Genomic DNA, 24536 nt, shown 5'->3' on the forward strand with positions numbered 1-24536 from the left:
TTTCTCTGGCCATACGTTATTCATTACATTGTTATGTTTGCATCAAAAGATCAGTGATCATGCTCAGGTATTAGGAAACAAATCAGCCCTTGAATTTCAGAGGTACTGTGTATGACATGCAAGGGTCCATTTTACCTTAACCTCTTACCCTGTTATTTTGCCAATGGCTATTGCAGTGATGTTAAAGTCTTCAGAGAAAGCGTACACTGAATCTTTTACAATTCCAAAACAGAATCTGTTCTTTATATTTTACTACCTTTTTTTTCCCTTGTATTTTACCGCTCCAGGGTAGAATTACAGTAGCTTAGCAATATTCATGGAATCATAGAATCATAGAATGGTTTAGGTTGGATATTAGAAGGAACGGGGATTGCAGTAGTTCAGAAAATATCTTCCATGCTTATAAATAAATAAAGTAAAAAGATTATCTGGAGCTGTGGCAGATTGATTTAGCAGAGAGACTGGGGTCAAAGATTTTTGCTTGTCTTAATGGTCTTCATTACGGAATTAGAGCATCCTGCTGAGAAAAACTGGCATGCTTTGGCTCTGCCAGTGTCAGGCTGCACTATAAACATGCAGTTTATTGTGAATTGCCTGAATTGTGAATTTCTTGCCACACAGATGAATGTTTGTCACAGTCTCTGGGAGATAGATGTCACAGCCTAGTGAAAGCCTGCTTATCATTCTTGTGGTCACTTCTATTACCTCTGCTTGGACTGTGCTGACCTGCTATTAGTGACTCTAATTTAATTTCCCCCACCAGTGTCATGGGTTATTTCTTCCATTATTTTAAAGATTTAATTTACACGGTAAACGTCATCACTTGAAAGAAAGAATTTTTCATGACATGAGGAACAAGTTCTTTTTGAAGATTAACATGGTGCTGGCTATTTATCTTGGTCATCTCTAAGGCATAAGGCTTAAACATTAGTGAATGACAGTATGTTCATATTTTGGTGCTATTTCCAAGACTTGAAGTATCGTATGTTTTCTCATTTCAGCTATACCACAACATCTAAAAATGATTCTGTGCACATTGTTATGAAAGGCCAGTTATACTTTTGTTACAGCTATAAATAAGCTTGTGGGCAATTGAGCCTGGGCTCACATTGAAAAGACTGAGAAATAGATAAGACAGTGACTGTAATAAGCAAATACTTTAGCACCTGTATCCTAGTTTTCCCTCATATTATTTGATCCAAATATTGAAAAACGAGAGGAGGCAATCCTAAATATTTGAATATTAATTTCATGTCATTAATATAATGATATTCATTTTCTAGAATAAAAAACCTGGTAGTCACGAATTGATTTCTTAGTGTGTTCTAATTCAAATGCATGTGCCTCCTGGAAAAGAGTAAACCTTGACTACTTATTAAAAAAATAAATCATTTCCTTGCATAATCATAAGTGCAACTGTCAGAGCTTAATATAATTTTATGTGTTGGTGAAATAGTTTTAGCTGTTTGCCAGAGGTTTATTTTCTTGTATGCCTAAAAATGTTCTCCAGGAAAATATTTACTAGCCTTTTAAGTGTTGCTTTTTCAAAAATGTTATCTGAAATAATTTCTGCCACCTTGGGGAATTTCTACCCCTTTATGGCCTCCAGTCTGAAGGCGGAACCAAGGCCCATTAAACCATGGCTTGGCCACTGAAAGGAAGCAGGCAGGGCTTTCCTGGTCCAAGCCTAACAGAAGAAGGAGAGAATGGAGGGAAGAAAGTTGCCTGCTAAGTCCTTCAGGGGCTGTGTGACTCTGGGGTCAACAGAGAAGACAGCAGCAAAGGGAAAGGGCACCTGTGACTAGTTTGACTTCCAGGGATAAGGGACAGCATGGGTAGGTATGTGTGATGGAATGAAGTTTATGCCAGATCATTTGGAAACTGGCCATAGTTTCAGCTGAACCAGCCCAAAATTTCCTAGCACAGTGTAATTGTCTGTAAGGACTGAATTAAATGATTTTGTACTTGAGTGCCTTCTGCACTCTCTGCCAGTCCGTCTCAGGCATCAGTTTTCATAAAACAGAGAAGGAGAAGGTACAGTGAAGATGTTTAGGTTTTCCCATTACTAAATTATAATTCAGTAAGACATTCATGTATATTTATATGCACGCATATTGAAGTGTATATGTAGTGTGTGTGTGTTGTGTTTGTGTGCTTTAAGGAAAGGCAAATCTTTATTAATTTTTCAGATTCTTATACAGAGAATTTATGTCATCAGTGAAGAGTTCACTGGGAGTATTTGTTATTCAGACTGTTTTGACTAGCAAAATAGGTCATGTTTCTATTTCTGTTCACATGAAACAGAGAGAATCAAGTTTTCTGTGTGAAGACTTGTGATTATTAATTTATAATTTACTTTCTGCAACTGCTCTGCATTATTCAGTTAGAATTAAAGTTGTCTTACAAAGATCTTACTTGGAAGCTCTAAAAAGAATTTCAGAGTTTAACTGCTTCCTGCATTTCTCCTTGTGTTAGTGCCACCTCTTGAAATCTGGTCCTAATTCAGTCAATAAGTGTGCAAATATTGGTTAGAGCAATAGGAAATGCAACACATAATCCTTATTGCCAAGTATTGTTTTTTACCAGTGATCCTTGCTTACTTCTCAATAAGATGGTCTTCTGTTTGTGTTGTCATACACTTGCCGTATTTGAAGAGGAACATTTCAGCAAGGATCACACAGTAGGATATTAAATTCTAAAGACAGAAAGGTTCCCATTTTAATGCAATTTTTTTACATAAAAGTGTGTCACGTTTTTGGCCAGATTGGCCAATCAGAACGACAGATGGCCCTCCCCCCGACTCTCTCCTCAGAGAAGAGAGGAAGAGATAACGAGATTTACGAGTTTAGAAAAAAGAACTAGACTACTTTAATGAAAATAATAATAAATAAGGAAATAAGAAATAATAATAAAATAAAATAAAAGGTATACAATATATACAAAACTGTATCCAGCTCCCAGGATGACGATCGCGTCACCAGCAGATACAGGGAAAGTCCCAGACTGGAGTCAGCGACAGGAGCTGAATTTCGAAACTAGAGTCAGGAATGCTTGAATCAGTATCAAAGGCAGATGAACAGACAGGGTCCTCTTCAGACGTTGGCCATTGAAGAAAAAGCGAGCCAGAGCCCCCTTGCCCCTTTGATCCCTCAGCTTTTATACTGAGCGTGATGCATATGGGATGGAATACCCAGTTGGTCAGTTTTGGGTCACCTGTCCCATCTGCTCCTCCTGCAGGTGGGACCCTTCTACGCTTCTCCGCTTCCGACCCTCGAACGGGGCAAACAGCGAAGTTAGCTGACCTTGGTTGTTATAGCAATAAGTCTAAGCAAGAGCCTCTGTGCATACCGTTCCTTGGTATAATCAGGTCTTATCACTCTAAGACTGAACAGTTTCTGAACAATATGCTGTTAATTTCAGACTTTAGTCAGTTAGAAGAGGCCCAGCTAAAAAGTAAAATTACAAATCAGAAAATTGGTTCTGTTTTACCTCAAACCAGGACAAAGTGCAAGAAACAAAAGAGTAAATGTGTGGAGACAGACTGTTCAGTGTCATAGATATACACACCAAAATGCAAGTGAAGGCTTCAGGAAGCTATTTTCACTTAGGATCAGGTTCTTCTGCTGCTTGCTTTGAGGCACGTAAGTCACTGGAGAGCAGGCAGAAAGGAAAGGAATAAATTCTCCATGTTCTGGGACTCCTCCCTTCCCTTGACATGTGCAATGCAGCATCTGTGGAGTCAGAAATTAAAGACCTGGTCTGGAAGGGACTTCTGGCTACTTAATGGTTTAAAGGATACAACTCCAATTAGAGAACTTAGTCCATGAAGTACACTATATGTTTAACTAGTTAACACATATTTTTCAAACTCTTCAAGCAATTCCCGTGTGTATTTAATTGCCAAAATCCCTGCTAGCTGTACATTCACTTTAAAACAAATGCAGAATCACTCTACTGAAATGTCTAGTCAAATGCTTCAGTAAACAGTTGCATTTTGAAGTTGATCTACAAGTAATTTAGTGCAATGAAATAGGTACTACTCTTTTTGTTTTCTTACTGCAACAGTTCAGAGAGTGACGTATTTCTTGTTGATAGTTCTCCTCCTTTCAAGTGCCTCTGAGAAGTTATGGCAAAAGCGATATGTGCAAGGTAAAAGCAAAACTAGAGAAACTAACATTTCCTTTTTTGAGTGTGCAGCATTTGAGCCTCAAGTTGATGTTTCAAGGTAGTCAGTGCCCCAGATTCAGAACATAAGTGAGAGCTTTTCTTCCAGTTTCTGCTGACAGAGCAGTCCAAAGGAATGCTGACTGCAACAAGCATCTCAGCCTTAGGCATGACTGAAGCTCACTTGACAAGATTCACTTACTAAACCCAATGTGCGTGATGATACCCTGTCACAGTGGAGTGTGACAATAATGCAGAGCGGTGGAGAAATAGGAAAGGCAGCTGAGTCACTATATTTACAAGTCACTAATCCACTCTGGCTATAATCACTTAAAAAGCCTGTGGATTTGGACAAAATAGTTGTGAGTGTATTTTTTTTTTAAGGGTAGCTTTTTGAACTAATGGTCCTGATTTAATGGAATCTGTTAAACAGAAATTGAGTTTTATAATCAAAAATGCCTGAGGAGTAAGGGAAGACGTTTATTTTATAGTGTGGAAAAAATTTACAGAGATAACTGTGTTAGCTGTTATTGACAAAGATCTCAGAGGAATTTATAGCCACATAGATGTATCCAGTAGTATTGCTTATACACATGACTTCTAGTACTGGCGCACAATACCTCAAAAACCCAGCAACTAGGCCTGAGGTTTTTCTAAAAAAATACAGACCATTTTCAAAGTAATATATTTTAAAGTGCATAAGTATATGAGTTTTTAATGTAAGATGTGGTACAGCTGTGACTGGAGACCTTTAAGATTTTCCAAATCTCCATGAGTTTAGAATTACTATAGATCAGTTTGTGGTGTTTTTTTGGGCATATCATCTCTTTCAACTCTTGCAGTCCTGGCTGTGTGGGTTCCTCGCAAGAAAAGTCTACTTGATATTCCTGCCAGAAATATTTGGTTTCTGCAAGAAGGGCCACAGAGGAGTGTGGGCTTGGCTTCGGCTGTCACTGGGATCTTGGCATCAAATGCCAGGATCGTGGGAAGTGTGGTGAGCCGGACGTTAGAAGTGAATTGCTGGGGAACCAAACCTGAACAAAGTAGCAGTAGGAACAAGGAGGAAGTTCTACATACATATGGGGTTTTGTATATAGTTTTTTAATAAAATAGAAAGTTACACACACCCCTCCCGATATTTTAATATTGTGAGGATTCACAGGCCTTAGGGTGCTTGGAAGGTTTTAAAGTGAAGTATGAATAAGGGGCTTATTAATACACTGGAGACGTGAAGAATCTGGGGAACTGATGTGAAAAAAGAGATATAGTTCACTGGGTGGGATGAGTGGGAGTTTTATGGTAGGCCAGGGGTCACTGCCCTGACTGGGCAAAATGTCAAATCTCAGGAAGAAGAAATGGGAATCTGGAGCTCTCTGTTTCAGGTTAAGGATATTGAGAAACTGCCCTGCCCCTACTTGTGTCCTCTTTGCTGTTAGAAATGCAATGGCCCCGCATGGACTGATGATTAGAGGCTACATGAAATTCGGTAATGACAACAGCTGAATGGAGAAGTCAAAATCTAGAGAAGATTGTGTCGCTGGGCTGTGGTGGGGAAAAAAATACCAAACAAGGTATTTCCCTTGAGTTCTGAAACAGAAGCTGGAAACAATAACACAAAGAACAATTCATGAAAAATCTGTAAGATAGGACTGATTCAGCCACTGAAGAACATCTTGCTCCTAATTGGCATCATACTTGTTGACAGTGTGAGCTGCTAGACATAAAGCAGTCCCTGATAACAGAGAAGTGGAAATCCAATTTGGTTTAGTTTTAACTCACCATTGTATTCCATAATAAATGCCTGTTTAAGGAAGACTTAGATAATTAAAACACGGCCTTGCACAACGAGGGAAACACTCTAGATATAAACATGTAGACAATAATTGTAAAATCAAGATTTTAAAAAAATTATTATTAAAAGCAATTTAATTTGCATGTTTAATACTATCCTTGCTACTGACATTAAATTCAGAGGACACTATTAAATGGAGAGCAAACAGAAAATGAAATTTTAGCTAGATAGGAAACCAAGGTATGTAATTTGGAGACAGATTATAGCAGCTAGACAGTTAACTTGGAAAATGCTGTTTTCTAGGTGCAGGGCAGAGTTACACATTTACTTAGCCAAGGCTGAAAATAGAGAGAAGACAAACCCTTGCTTCAAAAAGTTCCCAGTAGAAGGGACGGCACAATGCAGTGACTAACAGGAGCATCTGAAGGGGTGTTTGGAAAAAGTAGCAAAGCAGTCTGCTTGTCTCAGCCAAAAGTTGGATGTAAGTAGGCTGAATGGGAATTACTGAGCATGCAAGGAAAGACTAGGCTTTAGGGGAAGGAAAATATACAAATAGCCTATATTTTACTTGATTCTCTGTGGATGGTACACATTTGGGTAAATTGCTAGAAAGCACTTTGCTCTAAAGTGCTTGCTTTTGGTCATTTTCAATCATCCACTGTTCACAGTGGCAAGAGAGAAAAGCGTCGGTTAGTTTGAGAAGTGCAGTTAGATTTATGGACGCAGGGGAGCTGCCACCTGGAGATCTAGTCCTTGTGCACCTGGTCTGTGACATTCAACTTTAAAAGAAGTGCTGAAGATCAGAGCTCTCACTTCGCTGGACTGAAAGGGGTTGAACTCTGAGAGAAGGTGTCTGGCACGCTGTCAGGCAATAGCACGGCAATTGTCTGTGTGCTGTAATTGATAAAGATTTTCTCTACCTATACTGCCAGGAGAGAAGTGGGAACGCACTGGCAATAGTGCTGGGTATCTTTGTCATTGCTTCACTACAGGGAGGTTGGAGTCTCCCTTCTGAACTTCCCCCTGCAACAGATTCAATTATGACATGTAGTTTGATCTCAAGTAATGATAGAGGGCTGTCAGAGTGTGATGGCTTGTGCAGTCTTTTTCATGTTTGAACTCTCAGGTTTTAGATCTACCTATGGAACAGGAAACCCATTGTTCCCATAGCATTTATTGGCCTTCTCTTTAGGGTGTTGATAAACCGCCTGCATTTATTTATTTTAATCTATTGTTAATCCTTGGTTCTGCCGGATGCATATAGTATTTTAAATATATATGCAGTTCTTTAACAAGAAGATATGGGATTGTTACCAAGTATCCCTCCCTCTTCGTCTTCTTGGGAGAGCGTGAGAATGTTAGTTCACACTGAAATATTTAATTTCTCTGCAATACAGAGAAACTAGAGTTAATCTTGCTTTGATGCCAGAGACTGGACAAAACAATCAGAACTGGCACCTGTAACCAGAGGATGCGATTGCCAAATGCGACACAATGCAATGATTGGCCATTATTAGATCACAGGCTTCCTGGCACTGGAGGTAACAGCTATGGCCAAAAGTGTCTGGTACATTTGGTTAGAAGAAGTTGATATTCCCTCTTACACTTGGACACCACCACTGCTATCTGTGAATTTCCTCATTAAGTTATTCCAATTTCTTCTCTAGGGGCTGCATACTCAGACTATTTCTAAAGTCTAATCTTCGCAACTGCTGTTTTATAGCATTAGCACATCTATCATTTACAGAGTAGTTAGTAGTGGTGTAATGTAGCCTATGACTGTCACCCTTTCAGAAAGTATTTTCCTCTTAAAACAGATATGTTAACTTTCTGGGGATGTCATGTTTGAGGACAATAAACTGGATTGGGATCTCTGTTCTTATTAGTGCTGATTTGTTAATCTGGATAGTGGTGAAGTTTATCATCGTATGACTGAGGATAAATGAATTGTGAAACTAAATATATTAATTTTAATATCATAAAGTGCTTGTAATACAAATAACCTGTCATGTTATGATTGAAATATATAGATGGAAACAATTTCAGTGGAAACAATCTTTATTCATACAGCTTGATCTCCCCCATCCATTTTGATAGCCAGCTATGTACTACCACACAAATAATCATGACAAGACCTATTGGTGTGCTTAAATTTAAATATTTCAGCATATTTTTAAATTTGCAGGCTGAGAACAGTAGCATTAACTTCCAACTTCCAGAGGCCAAAATTAAGCATATGCTTCAGTCCTTGCACCTCCTTATATCTTGTATCGAATAATCTAGTAATAGATTCTCAGACGGAATTTCAGATTAAAGCACTAAACTATGAGAACAGTCAGCTATTTCAACTTGGCAACTTTTGTGCATATAAATTTATTTTATGCAAGAAGGAAGTTTAACAAGAAACAAAAAGATTAATTAGGAAAAGAAAGCTTTTAAGATTTTCTAGTAAAAAGAACTTCTCAGACAAAGTATGAATGCAGAGAGTTTGCATGATGCAACAAAGAAATTATTTTATCTTATAAGGGAGAAAAATAACACAGTATCTAGGCAAAGGAAGAATGTCAAGGAGCAATTGCAGATTGTGAATATAGTGTAATCAGATATTGTTGCATAAAAAAGCTTTAATCATTAAGGATGCACATGAACTCTAAGAAAAAGAAAATTCTGAGGCTATGATTTTAATTTTCTTGACAACTAATTTGGTTTTGTATCATAAGCACAAGGCTCAGCGCTACAGCAAGGGTGTGATCACAAGGTCCACAGGGCAGTGGCCTCACTGATGCGGGAGCAATCGAGGGAGGTCAGTACCCAAACTGGGGAGCGGGGCAGGTCTGCAGACACTGACCAGGGCTGCGCAAAGCTCTGGATCTCCAGACAAGTCCATGGTGCCAAGACAGGTCTCAGGTCAAGCTGGGAAGCTGCGTCACTGGGTCAGAGGCAGGGTCCAGATTAAGGGTATGAAGCACCAGGATACCTGCAGTGCAGCTCAGGCGAGGACCAAGGGCGAGGGCTGGGGCTGAAATGCAGCGCCTGAGTGATGAGGGAGCCCAGTGGGGCTACTGGTAGCCATCTTTCCCCTGGCTCCTTCTGAGCAGCCAGACCTTGCAACCACACAGCAAACCTGGCTGTGGGCATGGGTGTCCAGACCCCCAGAGAAGGGGACCAGCAGTCTCTCAGGGTGCTTGGGGCCCTGGGTTAAATGGCCTCACATAGCAAGGCAAATTTAGTCTTTACTGAAAAAATTCTCTGCAGAGTTTGCTTTTGTGGGTAAATTCTTGCTGTCACACAATTTCCTAACTTTTTATTTTATGGCTATTACTTTGTTTATCTTGCATTGAATTGGTCCAGTTATTAATCTATTTTACATGAAATAATTTTTCCCATAAAAGAAATTTATTTTAGATCAATAACTGAATTCAGTATTTAAATACTTTGAAGGTAGATTAATGTTTGGATTAAATACTTGTCAAAACTTTCTGTTTCCCAGTGGCTTTGTCTGTGAACAACAGAAGTACATTACCCAGTCAGATCCTGAGAGTCTTTCAAAGATATTGTCACAGCGGTTGGCTTCTGATTGACCCACCACTTCAACCTAATATATCTCAAAAATTTCTCTGAAAGAGAAAAAAAAACAGCAAAAGTACTTATGTGACACAATTGCTTCAATTCTTCAGTTCTCCATCAGCTAACAGATGTACACAGTCTGAGGAAGAGCTGGGATCTGCGCCTTGGGTGAGCCCGTTCATCACAAAGCGGGTCTCCGTGCCTCCTGGTCCCTTCACCTTGGAGCAGTTAAGAACTCAAAGGAAGGACGCCCTGTTGGGTCCTCTCTCAGGGCTGTCCCAGGAGAGCCTCAGCCCCGGTGTCCTGGTGTGGTACCCATCAGGATGACAGGGAACTAGGGTGGCTACTGGGCAGACTGAGTTCTCAAGCCCAGCTATAGCTAAAATGACACAGTTTCCTTCCACTGCTATGATAAACCAGCTTTTTCCATTTAGTAAAATCCTTTATTCGCAAGCAGTCAAGGTGGAATTTTGAATTTTTGGATTTTTGTGGAGAAGCTTTTTTGTTCTACATTTTTCTCTTATTGCTGAAAGCACATTCTTTTCTTGGTCTTTTGAATTTCACAATAGAGAAGAGTGAATCCATTAGGTAGGATGGAATTAAAATGTAGGAAAACAATCTAATTCCTTGCCATGGGAGCTTAAAATTCCACAAGCATTTTTTTCATTTTAACTCATGCTTAATCACAAATTCAATACTGCAACTGGGCATTCAGTAAGTAGCTTGCCTACTGTGTAATCATTTTCAATTCAAGTCCCACTGACTTCATATCCATAGTGATATTCTTTGTTTCCATATTTAAAAAAAAAAACAACCCTTGGATTTACTTGTATAATAGTGAAGTTACAGCATATTTGAACTTGCTTTTCAGGGAACCGCTATACAGCTATATACAACATTTGTCCTTCTGGTGACCCTTTCTTTTTGTGATTGCAATTTTGACAGGTCCTTTTGCTTTAGGCCACTCAGAGACTTTACACTATTAACTGTGGTGACATTTTTCTCTCTTGAATTGTTCCAGAGAAAAAAAGCTGATGAGAAAGTTCGACTTTCCTTTTGTTTCTCTGGGTATCTTAAAGGCTTAATGTTAGTGTCATAATGACAACCAAAACGTTAATATTTACCTCTAATTTCTTCAGAAGTATATCTGTCATGGCACAGATATTTCAATGGGTTATGAAAATTTGACAAAGTGTGTCAATATATGTGGAAATTACCAATAATAATGGAATGAAATCCCTGTTAGTATTAAGATCCTGACCTAGATCTATAGCCCAAAGAAATCAGTTATCTTCTTTTTATAGGTTTCAAGGGACTCTGAATCAGATTTTTAGACTATGATTAAAAAACCTAGAGGACTTAGTTAGGTAATGGTCTCGCTGCAATCTTAGGATCATTTGGAAAAGAAACCTTAAAAACCATTACACATTTATTTAATCAGACACGACACTTGCTTTAGTGCCTTGGGCAACATTTCATGGGAGACTGTTACTACATATAGAATTTTACTTTTATTTTCTTTTCTGATTTATTGCCTTTTTTTTTTTTTTTGGTGTGTGTATCTGAGCAATGTCTTTTTTTATGCTGAACAGGTTAACAACACTGGAATTACTGTAAATCAAAATGTTTGTCTTTGCCACATTCAGTTACATCAAATATGCCATAAAACTTTTTATAGTTCTTGGAAGGTGAGAACGCAATTGCCCATTGAAAGCTTGATACGCTCTGGAGCTCAGAATCCAAAATTTATTTATTTTTATTATACTGCATGGAGAGGGATTTTTCTTACATGAATAAATGAATTCACTGTTATTAAAAGCAAAGCAAAACAAAACAAAATGCGTGCATTCTTTTTCATTCAAGTTACAAACAGATTTAAATCAACATACATGGAATTTATTCATACGCCCTCGCCTGATATTAGGGGGCTAAGTCTTATTTTAGATGTACTTTTATTTGGATTAATGACTCAGAAGCACTAGTTACTTCTCTATTTAACATTATTTTCTTTAAATAAACACATCTTTGTCTTCTTCTATGTGTGTGTATACGTGTGTGTGTATATATATGTATGGGTATATAAATATGTGTACGCATTCATTTTGTTTTATACTTATTTATATTATTATTGAGCATCTAGCCCTGCTGTATTTTTGTGCTAGAACAATTCTGGCACCGAAAATAAGTTACTTGAAACTTCTTCATAGAAAATGGATAATGTTTATCTCATTAATCTGGCTCCAAGAAGACTTGGATATGATTCTTTGCTCCACGACAGGTATCCTGTTTGACCCTTGGCAAATTGCTATTCCCCTGTATCTCCATTCTTCAAGCTGCCAAGTGATCGAGGATGTGTGTTTCTCTCTCTTGAGAGAGGGCAGGGTAGGTAGAGAACAGGAGCAAAGAGGGAGGTTTTGAGGATAAATATTCAAACATGGCAATAATGGGATTATGCAAGAATGACCCCCCCAAAAAAAAAGAAGAAAAAAACCCACAAAAAAACAGAAAAAAGAAGGTAATGTTTGTGAAATCATCTGGGCTCCTATTTTTGCAGGCTAGTGCTCCACTGTTCTCTGCCTTCTTGTACTGTTATGTACTGTGATGCTAGTGTAACTGTGAATAAAATGCCATCACTCCATTCATGTGAGAATAGCATATTGGTGAACAGAGTATAAAAAAGCAAATATTCATTCTCAGTTTGTTTTAGATACTATAACTTCATGACGAACCTCATTAACAATTTTCGCTTTAACCTTCCTATGCCGATGATACATTCAGTTACCTTCCTGGTATTTGATTTGAGTGGGATGTCCTGTAGCGCTATGAATCACTCATCATTTCTGTGTTAAACTGGTATGTCTGGATACAGTGAACCAACCTCCTCCTGGAAATTGTAGGGGTTCGATAGCCTTGTAAAGCAGCCTTAAGGACAGAAAAAAGCATGCTGCATATAGGTCACTGGCAGGAGGTTTATCATCGTATTAAAGTTATTTTCTATACCTTTTATATAGACACTGTTGAGAAGCAATCTTCATCTATCATAACCTACCAAGAAGGGGGCAGGGGACAGTGTTTTAAATGAATCTTCCTGTGACAATAAAGGTAGTTACTTCAAGCTCATATTATGCTATATTGAAGCCGTATATCACTAGTTAATATATGTATAACCCATTATATCTCTCTTCATGTATTTCAGGTAATGCTTTTCTTTAGCACACAAAACTTCAACAGTACTATGAACTCATGATCAGAAAATGTAGCCAGCCACCTACCATGACAGAACAATGTTTTATTTGAACCAATATTTTTACAACCCTATGCCCAAAGAAAAATTCATAAATCTGTATTTAAGCACTTAAATAAATGAGGCCTTGTTTACAGAGACACTAATAACCTCTTCTATGCAACAGAGCTGTGTGTAGAGTGGTGCGTTATTCTTATTAGTGTTAGACAAAGACAAGGCAGAGAAGAAATCTAAGATGACAAACATCTCTGAAAATTTTCTTTTTGATGCTTTCTGTGTCCGACTTTTCCCTCCATATATAATCTGTCTAATATTTTTTTCCTTTTCATCCTGATAATTCCCACCAAAATAACAATTTATTTCCATCAGAACATACGAAGAAGGAAATATGTTTCCATTCTGTTCTAATGCCTGGAATTTCTTTTCAAAAGTAAACTTCTTTCATATAAGGCTGTTATTTTATTTGAAGATCCTACATCAGAAGTGCAATGACAGAAATGTCATTTACGGCAAGAAGGAAAAAAGATTATCATAACTTAAGTAGACCTCAAATTAAAGATCAATAACTTAAGAAGGAAATTATTTAACTTATCTGTGTCACTCTTGCTTTTCTCCCTGGAAGAACTGGCTTTACCTCAATGCAATTGTAAAATTGGTAGGTTAATAGCAAGAAAACTGGCAAGTTCTTATAACACAGCAAAAGGTAAAAATGATTAAGCTACTGGGCTCTTGGATATTAAAGAGATTAATAGGCTTTTTAATGGCTGTATGAATTAATTTGCATGAATGATACCTGGAATCTGGAGAAGAATGAAAAGCTCTTAATGCCAGCATAAATGATCTGTATTCTCTTAAACGATCTTACATTGAAAAACAAAAGGGAAAATCCTTTGATGCAAATGTCACCTTTACCGAAATTCTCAAGTTCACAGAAAGTCTAATTAAGGTGCTGGCCAAGACAGCACTGGTAATGATTTTCTAAAAGGTCTCATCATTCTTTGAGCGATCACAGGATGATTAAGCAAGGTTGTTTTAAAACAAATAGTCATTCTTCTCTTTTTGTACTTGATTCTGGTGCCACTGTGATTGCTAATTATAAAGACTCTGTTGCATCTTATTTGCAATCTTGAAAACATGTAGGAGTTTCAACATCATAGCATTTAGCTTTTCCCAGATTATCTAGATATCTTATTCAGTTTGTGCTCAAAGCTCACCCCATGTTTTTGTCACGGTACGGTACCTACTTCATCAATTCACTCATGAAGAATATTGACCCCTTCGGAGTTTCAAGGATCTCTTTTACTTTCACTCATCTAGTAAGATGTTATGATAATATTGCGGTCCACAGGAGGTCTCATTCGTCATCACCTTCACTTGCGAGAAGAAGAGATGACTTGAAGACTGTCACCTCTCCCTGCTTCCCCTCTTTTTTGAGAAGAGGTTCATACCTCTGAGTCACTGGACTGAACTACTTAGGATGTGCCAAACAGTCTACCCATGAGCAGCAAGAGGAGGATGCAAACTAATGTATATGTGCAAAGTAGTTCAACATTGTATGCATGCTTACTCTGTGACAGGTAAATTATAAAAAAGAGGAGAAAACTCTGTAAGTGGTGGGGGTCAAAAATGAGGGAAAACCACCCTAAGTAAATTATTTCTTTGCAGTAGCAGTTTTCTTCAGGTTTACTTCTGGTAAATGAGTTTCGTCTGCACAAACACACCAGAGCCAGGTAAGTTGCAAAGTGGTTTTACTTTCCTTTTCTGATTTTTGATCACAGGCTACATGGATGCAAGACTAATTCTATATAGAATTAGAGCAGTGCTGAGAGCCAGAAAGGGTCTTTACGATATTAGTAGATCTCTTGTGTGTAGTGGCATCTTTGCCATTGCTCTTTCCTATAAGCCGCACAGGTGACACTAGCAGCCCTGAATCTGGAAATTGTAAATAGGATCATGGCAGCACTAAATCCACCTGTGGATTTTCTTAAACTATTGAACATCTCCAAGCTTGACTAAGCTTTTCTGAGGCAGGTAGAATGTCAGAAAAATGTCTTAAAACCCGCTATAAAGTTTAAGAACATAATTCCAAAACTGGATCCTGCAAGTTTCCAAAAAACGATTTTAAGAGAACTAGCTTACAACCTAGTTTCACAGGACTTGGAAGCTGAATCCCTTGAATATGGGTGTTGAGTTAGCACATAGTTTGCTAGGGAGAATAAGGTGGGAAGGGTATGAGGAGAGCATGAAATGAAAGGAGACATGCTACCTGGCCTAAGAGAAAAGGGGTTGGAGAGAAGCAGTTCATTTTTTATAAGTAGGAGTCATCTCACCTAATAGTAGATGTTTAGAAGACAGGTAACTAGTCTGTTTTTTCAGACTACAGACTGTGGAGGAGGAAAACAAGTTCCAGAGGCAGGTTTTCCTGGGTCAGGTTTAATGTTTACAACAAGCGATTCATCAAAATGGCACCCAGTCCCAGAATCCCCTCTGAACCTCCAGCTTGACATGGAACTCCGGGGTGAGCTGCTTTACTGATGTGATTATTCCTGCAGGTTTCGGTGGGATAAACATATTGAAAGACGTGAAAGGAACCTCAGTAATGTCATCATAAGTCAGATTATATATTTCCAGCCACAAGATTATTCGGGACAAAATCACAGTTCCTTAATGAAGCGAAATCATTACTGAGGGAATATGGCAGAGATTAGTTTGAAATAGGACAGACTCAAAAGTGAGTAAAAATTTCAGAAGTGAACTCATTAATAGCTTTACCATTCAGACAGGTACAAGGTCTGTTTATACAATCTTTTTTTTTTCCCTGAATTTTATAGCAGGATCAGATTTCCAGAACACATCTCAGCTAAGATATAAAATCTGACAATAAATCTTGAGAACGACAGGCTAAAATTGCAATAGGCACTGCAAACTTTTACAACCACAAATATGTTTTGATATAAAAGGTTTAGTTACGGTGAATATTCTGTGCCTAAGCAAATGGCTGGCACAGGTTGTCATGATGAAAACACTTTAATTTTTCATATTTTAGTGGTTTTGAACCAATATTAAATCAATGGGAAAAACAGTTTTATGTTTTCTACTGCCAATCTTGCTATCATAAATGTTGTTTTTTACAAGTCCTTACTTGGCAGCTTGTGTTTTGGGCCACTTTCTGTCTACTGCTGGGTACAATAAGAGAATTACTTGGTTTATCACTTTCTGCAACAGGACCTTGAGAATCCCATTCTTTTAACATCAAGTTTTTAATGCTACGGCCAGTTTATAGCTCTTCACCAAATGAGCTTTTTTGGTTTTTGTTTGTTTTTAAAATTCCAGCTATCATGAAAAAAGTATAGATTTATTTTTTGATTATTATTGAAAACATTGAACACATTTAAACCAAATATTTTAATTTCTGCTGAAAATGAACTGGCAAAAAATAACTGTTGCAGTTTTGAACATCTTTGAATGATACTTAATGGGAAATGCAGCTCAGTGACTTGTGTTGCCCTTCCTCTTTGCTGGCCAGACTTCACAAATAAACTCGTTAATTGCTACTTCTTTCTGATGAAGAGAGAAGCCAAGACCAGAGAATCTTAAGAAACTGAGCAAGAACAATTTTAATCTCAATCCTCCAAAAATCTGGTAGTAGCATTTGAAAAGAACTATTTGAGATTTATGTTGGAATAGTGCAGTTCATTTTGCACCTAAAAGCACTACATTTTCTGCAGAATTATTCCCAATATTCAGTGTTATTAATATTTCTATGTTATGAAATACTACTACTTTTCAGGCAGATCCCATGTGAGCTTGTTTAAACTTTGTAGCCAGTCTGTGACCTAGCAATTCATTTTGCAAGGTAAGCTTTGTCACTGAAATGGTTGTGAAAAACGGCACAATTAGAGTATATGCATTTTTTCAATGACTTTTTTACTTATATTATCCTATGAATGCTCATAAAATACCCAAGGATACTTTCTTCCGGTAGATAGATGACAGTATTAACTTTTTTGGTTTCATAAAACGTATAAATTTATGAATCTTAAAATTAAACCAATGAGTTTAAGCGGATTAAAAATAGATTTTAATTATAAAGAGGATTGTTATAGATGAATAATTATACTTTTCTGCACTACCTCCTTATTCGGCATTAAATTCAAGCATCTCTGAGTCTGACTAGGCGTCCTAGGCATATGTCGGAAAATTCCCTAATTTACTCAGTAGCCTTCCCTTAGGATACTTTTCTAGGTCATAAGACTGAGAAAATAGCCTTTTTTGCCAGTCTATGCCCATCTCTTACTTTATTAGACTGTGTTCTGGCAGCAGATGTATTAATGGAATTCAAATACAGTCGACACATAGATTGAGCTAACAGACTCATAAAAGGCATACTTACAATAAGCTGTACCTGACCCCGTGTTATATAAAGGTCAGGCAAACTGGATAGCTTTTATGGAGCTCATTATTTAATCTTAATATTAAGGAGAACCTAGCATAGAAGACCCTAATCAGGATTTGTAATTAAGTGAGAACATCATTCATAACCTGATTATAATTGCAGGGTTTTATAGCCCTTTTCCAGAAATCAGCCTCTTGCACAGTTGATGTAATGCAAGGGGTTTTATACAAAGCATGTCTTAGACTGTTTGCAAATCAGTTATTAAATGCATTATACGAATTTTTAATCTATAGTGGTATTTATAAAGTGTTGCTTCACTGACAAAATGTTAAGTACTTCCCCAAACATGGTTTAAAGCAGCAGGAAAAAGAATAAAATAAAAGTCAAAATAGTAATTGAATTAAATTATAAATGGCTCATACTCATATTTCATCCTCTTGTCATATGTTATTTTAGCTAAAAAATACAAAGCATGTAGCTGTCCTCACCATACTTATATACCCAAAGTCTCTAATACACCTCCGCAATATCCAAAATTAACTTCATGTGAGGGGAGTTTGAGTATCATATTAGCTCAAGTATAAGTCACTCTTTACAGTAGAATGGCCCTGAATCTGATTAATCTGAATGCTCTTTTTAGCAAACTAGATCATAATAACTCCCTTGGTACCATTAATATCTAACGTTTCCAAGATCATGATATCTCAAAGAAATTTGGTTCATGGATTATACATCCATTAGGTTGAAACATTTATACTAATGTATTGTGGTCATGCATTTATCATGATTCTGCCAAGCAGAATACAGTACAGAGTTCATACTGATTCAGACTTATAAAAGAAAAAAATTTCCTTACAAATCAGTTGAAATTAGTTAATAATATAATAAAAGGTGTAGTAGTTCCAGATTTTTTTATCAATATTTTGCGTGAACTACTTCATTATCAGTGGCACCTTTAGTTTAACTTCTTTGCTTCGTATTGCAATGCATTTGGTGGTCTATACGCTAAGTTTACACTGCTAAGTGTAAGGACAGTTCTTGTATCTCAGTGAAGGGTGTAATAACACCCAGGTGACAGAAAAATAGCTTTTAAGATTGGTCTATCTGGATAGCCTGCAATTGTTCCAATACAATTTCAAAACAAAACTGGTAGGATTTTCAGATTACTGAAAGCTAACTTTGATTTAGATAGTTGTCCTATGAAGGGAAGCAGAAGAGGAAGATGTTTCCTCTGCTCTCGTAGTGAGGAGTGAGATTCCTGAAAAACAACCATGTGAGTAGTATGTGGGAATGAGAGGACATAGTGTTCAGAGGAGATGAGTAAATGCATTGAAAGTGAATATTAAGCTATTACTAGTGCAGGCCACAGGAAATTATTACTTTTGTGAGGAAAGTGAGAAGCAGAGGGGTCTCAAGAGTGGCAGTTTAGAGTATTCTTGGGATGTTGCCGGGATAATGCAGTTAAGTAAACATTTCCCCTTCTTCAGTCCTTTGTGTCTCTTTTTGCTTTTTCTTTCATGCTTTTGGTTCTGGAGGGCTATCAGATAAATTTACAATTCTTGAAAGCAATCTGTCACCTTTTCTTATTTTTTGCTCCATTTCAACCACGGGTTCTTTTCCTAAAAGCTGTACATACATACAAAACCAAATCCACACAGTCCATAGACTCTCCAAGAGGAATATGTACTGTTAAAAGTCTAAAGTACACTAATTTGTAAATCTCAGTAGCACTGTAAAAGGAATGGGCCTGAATTGTGCAAGTACCACAATATTTAAAATTAATGGATTATGAATTAAAATTACCTGGATTATGAAAATGGAATTCTGAAGTCTGTAACAATTTTCTGCACCAGGAAGCTGGAAATTATTATTTAAAAGTGTTAGACTTCTTGAATAAAGCCTCATCTCACAGAATCACAGATTTATGTGGATTGAAAGGGACTTCTTGAGATCTAGTTCAACCTCCTGCTCAAGATGGGTCATCTAGACAAGGTTGACCATGACCGTGTCCAGTTGAGTTTTGAACATCTCCATGGAGATGTTCAAACTCCATAACCTTTCTAGGCAACTAATTACAATTTTTGACCATTCTCACAGTAAAGAAGTGTCTTCTTGTGTGCAGATAGTATACTCTGTTTTTTAATTTGTGCCCATCAGCTCTTGTGCTCTCAGCAGACACTACTGCAAAAAGTCTGGTTCCTCTTCTGCATTACTTCCCATCGAGTATTTATACAGACTGATAAGATCCTCTCTGAATCTCCACATCTCCAGGTTGAACAGTCTCATCTCTCTCAGCCTTTCCTCATATGAGAGGTGCTTCAGTCCCTTAGCCATCTTTGTGGCCTTTTGCTGGACTCACTCCAGTATGTCCATGTCTCTCCTGTATGGGAGATCCCAGAACTGGACCCAGCACTCCAGGTGTGGCCTCACCAGTGCTCAGTAGAAGTGAAGGATCACCTCCCCTTGACCTGCTGGCAACACTCTTGGTAACGCGACCAGGCCTTGTTTGCCTTGAGGCTGCATTGCTGGCCAACTTGGATCCACCAGGATCCCAAGGTCCCCCTCTGCAGACCTGCTTTCCATCCAGTCAGCCCTAAATATGTACTGTTGTCTGGGATTATTACTTCTCAGGTGAGCACTTTGCATTTCGCTTTGTTGAACTTCACGAGGTTCCCATCTGCCCAATTTTCCAGCCTGTAGAGGACCCTCTGAATGCCAGCACAGCTCTCTGGTCTATCAGCCACTCCTCACAGTTTTGTATCATGTGCAAACTTCCTGTGAGTGTGCTCAGCCATCATCCAAGTCAATAATAAAGAGTTTAAAAAGTACTACTAGCCCCAGTACTGACCCCTGTACAACACTAGAGACTGAACTTTTTGCCATGGATCCCCACCTTCTGGGCCTGGCTTTTCAGCCAATTTGCAATCCACCACGCTGTCCACTCTCTAGACATATTTTATTAATTTGTCTATGAGGATTTTACAGGATATAGTGTTGAAAACCTCAATAAAATAGAGGTAAACAATATCCACTGTCCTCCCCTAATCCACCAAACTCTTCACCTCATTGTAGAAGGCTATCAAGTTGGTTAAGCAAGTTTTCCGTTCATAAATCCATGTCGACTATTCCTGATCACCTTCTTATCCTTCATATATTTTGGTTTACAGAATTATTTGCTCCATCATGTTCCCAGGGACTGAGGTGAGGCTGACCAGCCTGTGGTTTCCCAGAGATTCCTCTTGCTCTTTGTGAAGACAGGAGCGACACTTGCCTTCTAGTCACCACAGACATGAAGGAGCAGAGCAGCACAGTGCCAAACAGGTGAACACCAATAACCCAGTCAGAGACACAAGCCCTTACTCTGGCCCCCCAGGGCATCCCGGGAGGGCACCAGACCACTGTGAGTTCCTGGGAGACACTGGCCTGGGATTACCTAAGTACTGCAGGGGCGTGTGGGCTGATAAAGTGGGAAAGAGCATTAGGGGATTGCACAAAATTTATGGGATATTTAGGGAGGAACCAAAGGCAGGGAAAGGGAGGGATCAGGGATGACTGAGGAGGGAAAAATGTGGGAAAATAGAGGAAATGGCATAACAGGGGTTTGTTTGGTGTAAACGGTTGACAGATCAGTGCACTTGTCTGGCCATGCCCTATACCTGCTGCCTGCAGTTGGTCGTGGCTTCTCATAAAACTCCATTTCTACCTGTTTTCCTGGATGAGGGACTCTGTGTGCATGTGTTTGTGTGTGTGTGTGTGGTCTACGTGCAGCCACTGGAGCAAAATCAGGTCACAGGTTCCCAGGCACCCAGGGCGGAGCACCCAACACTGGGGTACATGGAATTTTGGGGATGTCTAGGCCACTGCGTGACTGCTGACAAACATCAAACAGGGCTAGCCAGTGAGTAAGGTAAGATGCTTGAGAGCCAAATATTGGAGGACCCATAAGTCTGGGCCAGATACTGTAGAGAACAGAGGGTCTGTGTGACTGCTACTGGAGGGTCCAAGAGGCCCAGGCTGGATACTGGAGAGACCATGGAGCCTGGTGGTCAGCTACTGATAAGGTCATGAGTCTGGACTAGCTACTGGAGAGACCTGTTTTTATATGTGTGTGGGTGCATGAGGCAATGTATATACTTTCCACTAATAGGTTTTCACTGCTTTCGATTGGAGAAAGGAACAGGATGAAACCATTGGTGTTGTTTGTGTTTGGGTGAGCGCTGAATGTTTCTGTCTGGTTTCTGTGAGACTGGCTGCTTCTAGGTGTATCCATGTATTGTGTGCATGCGTGCGTCGGCGCCCACTGGGAATACATGCTCAGCCCCACTACTGGCTGGCCCTGGGGACATCGAGCTGCGGCAACCTCACCTCTGCCAGGCTACTGGATTTGGCAATCCCTAGCTGAAAGAAAGAGAACAGTTATTCTCCTCTATTCTAACGTAACCTAGCAAATCTGGAGCATATTGAACCTTTTAAAGTTTTTGTCATTTTTAGACTTAGCAACGATAACAACATGGTAACAGATTCGTTGTGCCTGTTGACACAACACCGGGTTCCCCAATTAAGCTATAAAACATCTTGATGAGACTTTAGAATTTAGAAGCATATTTAAAATGTAATGACTTTGACTATGTAATGACATGACTACCATGACTTTGAAAAGTTAAATTGAAAAACTACAAACGTTCTGCAAGAACAGCCGAGATTTATGGTTCCAGATATCCGCAGTAGCTTTGAAGCCTTTGTGACAGTGACCTGAGACCTCAAGGTAATCTGCAAGCTTCCCAATTGTTCTCTACTTTCACTTAATTAGAGAAGCAAGAAATTATTTAAAAAAAAGCCAAAAACAGGATAAGATAATATACAGTGTATGTAACATTTTTAAAAACTCCATATCATAGCTTGGAATCTCAACAGCAGGTTAAAATGGTTTTGACTTAGGGTGCTAACAAAGCGGAATGTGGTTGGCACTTCCTCTGTCTTTTGTGGCAACAGTTAGAAGCATGTGTTCTGTTTCAGAAAAAGCAAACACAGCAGTTCAGCAAAAGAAGACAGAAAGGAAGTATGATGGCCAAGCCAGAATTTTTTTTAAGTGCTTACAAAGTCAGTATTGAAATGTAATAAGTGATAGATGAATATAACTAAGCATAAAAAAAAAAAAAGTATCAGAATCTACATCCTTCTTCTGTTAAGTGTCATAAAATATTAACAGAAACATCTGTAAAGAGAGATGAATGAAGACTGTTGTTTTAAATTGGAGCAGTGAGTAAAAATTAAGCCTTTGTCAAAGCCCCTTAACATTAAGTTCCTTTAACCTTGAAATCTGACAGCTGGAGTCTGTAGTGTCATCTAAAGATTTTATTAAAAGTCATCTCAGAGGGCTGCCCAATGCAACATTAATGGCTGCGATAGAGCTGACCTTTTTCTTCAGAATTTCTGGCAAGTTTAACAAAATTGTGCTACACAAGACAAGTGAGTGCCACTACTTGCAAATAGTTAAAATTTATCATTGCCGAAGAGCTGAAACAAAACAGCATCTGTAAGCCTCTCTAGATAACTATGCTAATCTTCTTAGTCTGTGTTGCATAACAGCCAATTTTTAAATCTAGTTTCATTATTCAAAAATGTAAATGAAAAGCAAAATATAGTGTTCATTTTATTTTACTTAAAACAATAATGAAGTTCTTAATTAGTGATCCTAATGGCTTCTTCGTTGATGAACTCAAAATACTTACCCTGGCCAGAGCCTGCCGTGAGAGCTTCTTGCCAGATTTCAGTGGTGTCTGCCTAGCCTTGCCACGTGCTTTCAAGCATCCAAGTTTCTAATTGCTTCCAGAGCAATTACAGGGGTAATTTGGTGAGCACGCCTAAGCACGCCCCACGTCTCATGCCACAGCGGTCCTTACCGGTCCCAAGGGTCAAATACCAAAGCTGAGAGAGGAGGTAGTATCACGATCAGAGCTGTGTCCAACCTAAGGAAAAGAGACCTGGGGTGGGTGGCTCTGCTGGGCTCTGCTCTCTCTTTCCCCTTGTCCCATTATCATGTTAGATTTTTCAAGAGACGTTTACATCAACTGATCTTCAGGCCAGAAACCGTGTCTACTTTACATGTTTGCATATGAGTTCCTAGATGTACTTCTTAAATGCTGTCTAAAACCAAATAAATAAGATTTCATAGAAAGCATAGATTTTAATAAATTTATTTTAAATTGCAAGTAACAGATTTAAAAAATACATTCTAATTCTATATTCTAACAATTATATAATTTCACTGTTTACCTTTGGCCAGTTTCTAGGTTCAAGACATTTGAACCAGCAATATTCTTTATAGCTTGATGGGAATCCCTCCAAGATGTAAGAGGTCCTTGGGATCTCACCCATAAGAAAGATAAATAGTATTCATAGTCTCTAAAACAAGTCTATAGGTTAGTTGTCAGAATAACCAAAAGCAACTAGAGGTTTGACCAAGCATGTGCAGACCTGATCTCAGCACGAGGCAGTGCTAATAGCAAGCCTTTTCTTTTTCAAATCCTCCTTGTATGACATCAATTTTGTGGCCTATGTATGAAACCTTTAGCCTTAAGAAACTCCACCTTTACTTCAGAGCAGCTAAGAGTCCTTGGTTTTTCCTGCTCTATTTACTTACAAAAACCTTTCAGCATTAAAATTGTTTATTATATTGCTTGTCAGTCCTTTGAGAGAGAAAGTAAATACGAGTGTAAAGATTTAGAAATAAATCTCTATTACAATATTCATGACGTTCACCATTTCTTTTTACCAGACCAGTGGGGGGACCACAATGATTTATGGTTTTAGCAATTCGGATATAGCACTTATTAAAAGCTGTATTTAAAGTCCTCTGTGGGACAGTCACTCCTACTGTCTGATTTTATGATTAGGATTTGCAATTATAATGATTTTACCACATGAAAGGGGTTTCACTTGATCGAACAGTTAATTGTTGCAGAGGCTTAGACTCACTTTTCAGCTGATAAAGGACCACCAACCAACTCTCTGCACCATCTGCATTCTCAATTTTCCTCTCCTGTGTTTTTCTCAAATGTAGATGAGTAACACTGATCTAGAAAACAATATGGCATTTCAAAAGAAAGGCTACTGCAAGTGTTTTGACTTTGGACTGTGTACTTCATGGAAGCTAAAAACCTCTTGCTGTATGTATTATTTGCTCTCTCCTTACAATGCAGTTTTGTGTAATGTTTGGATGCTCCTTTTTCTCCTGTGGTCTCCTTTCTTTATAGATGAGATGAGATTCCTTTCCAATTTATATAAAATATTAGACATTTTGGATCTGATTTTATTTCATGAGTTAAACTTCTACTGAGCTCTGCACAGGGAGAAGCAACTGCCTGGACCAC

The sequence above is a fragment of the Chroicocephalus ridibundus genome, chromosome 3 (genome assembly GCF_963924245.1).
Source record: "Chroicocephalus ridibundus chromosome 3, bChrRid1.1, whole genome shotgun sequence".
NCBI lineage: Eukaryota > Metazoa > Chordata > Aves > Charadriiformes > Laridae > Chroicocephalus > Chroicocephalus ridibundus.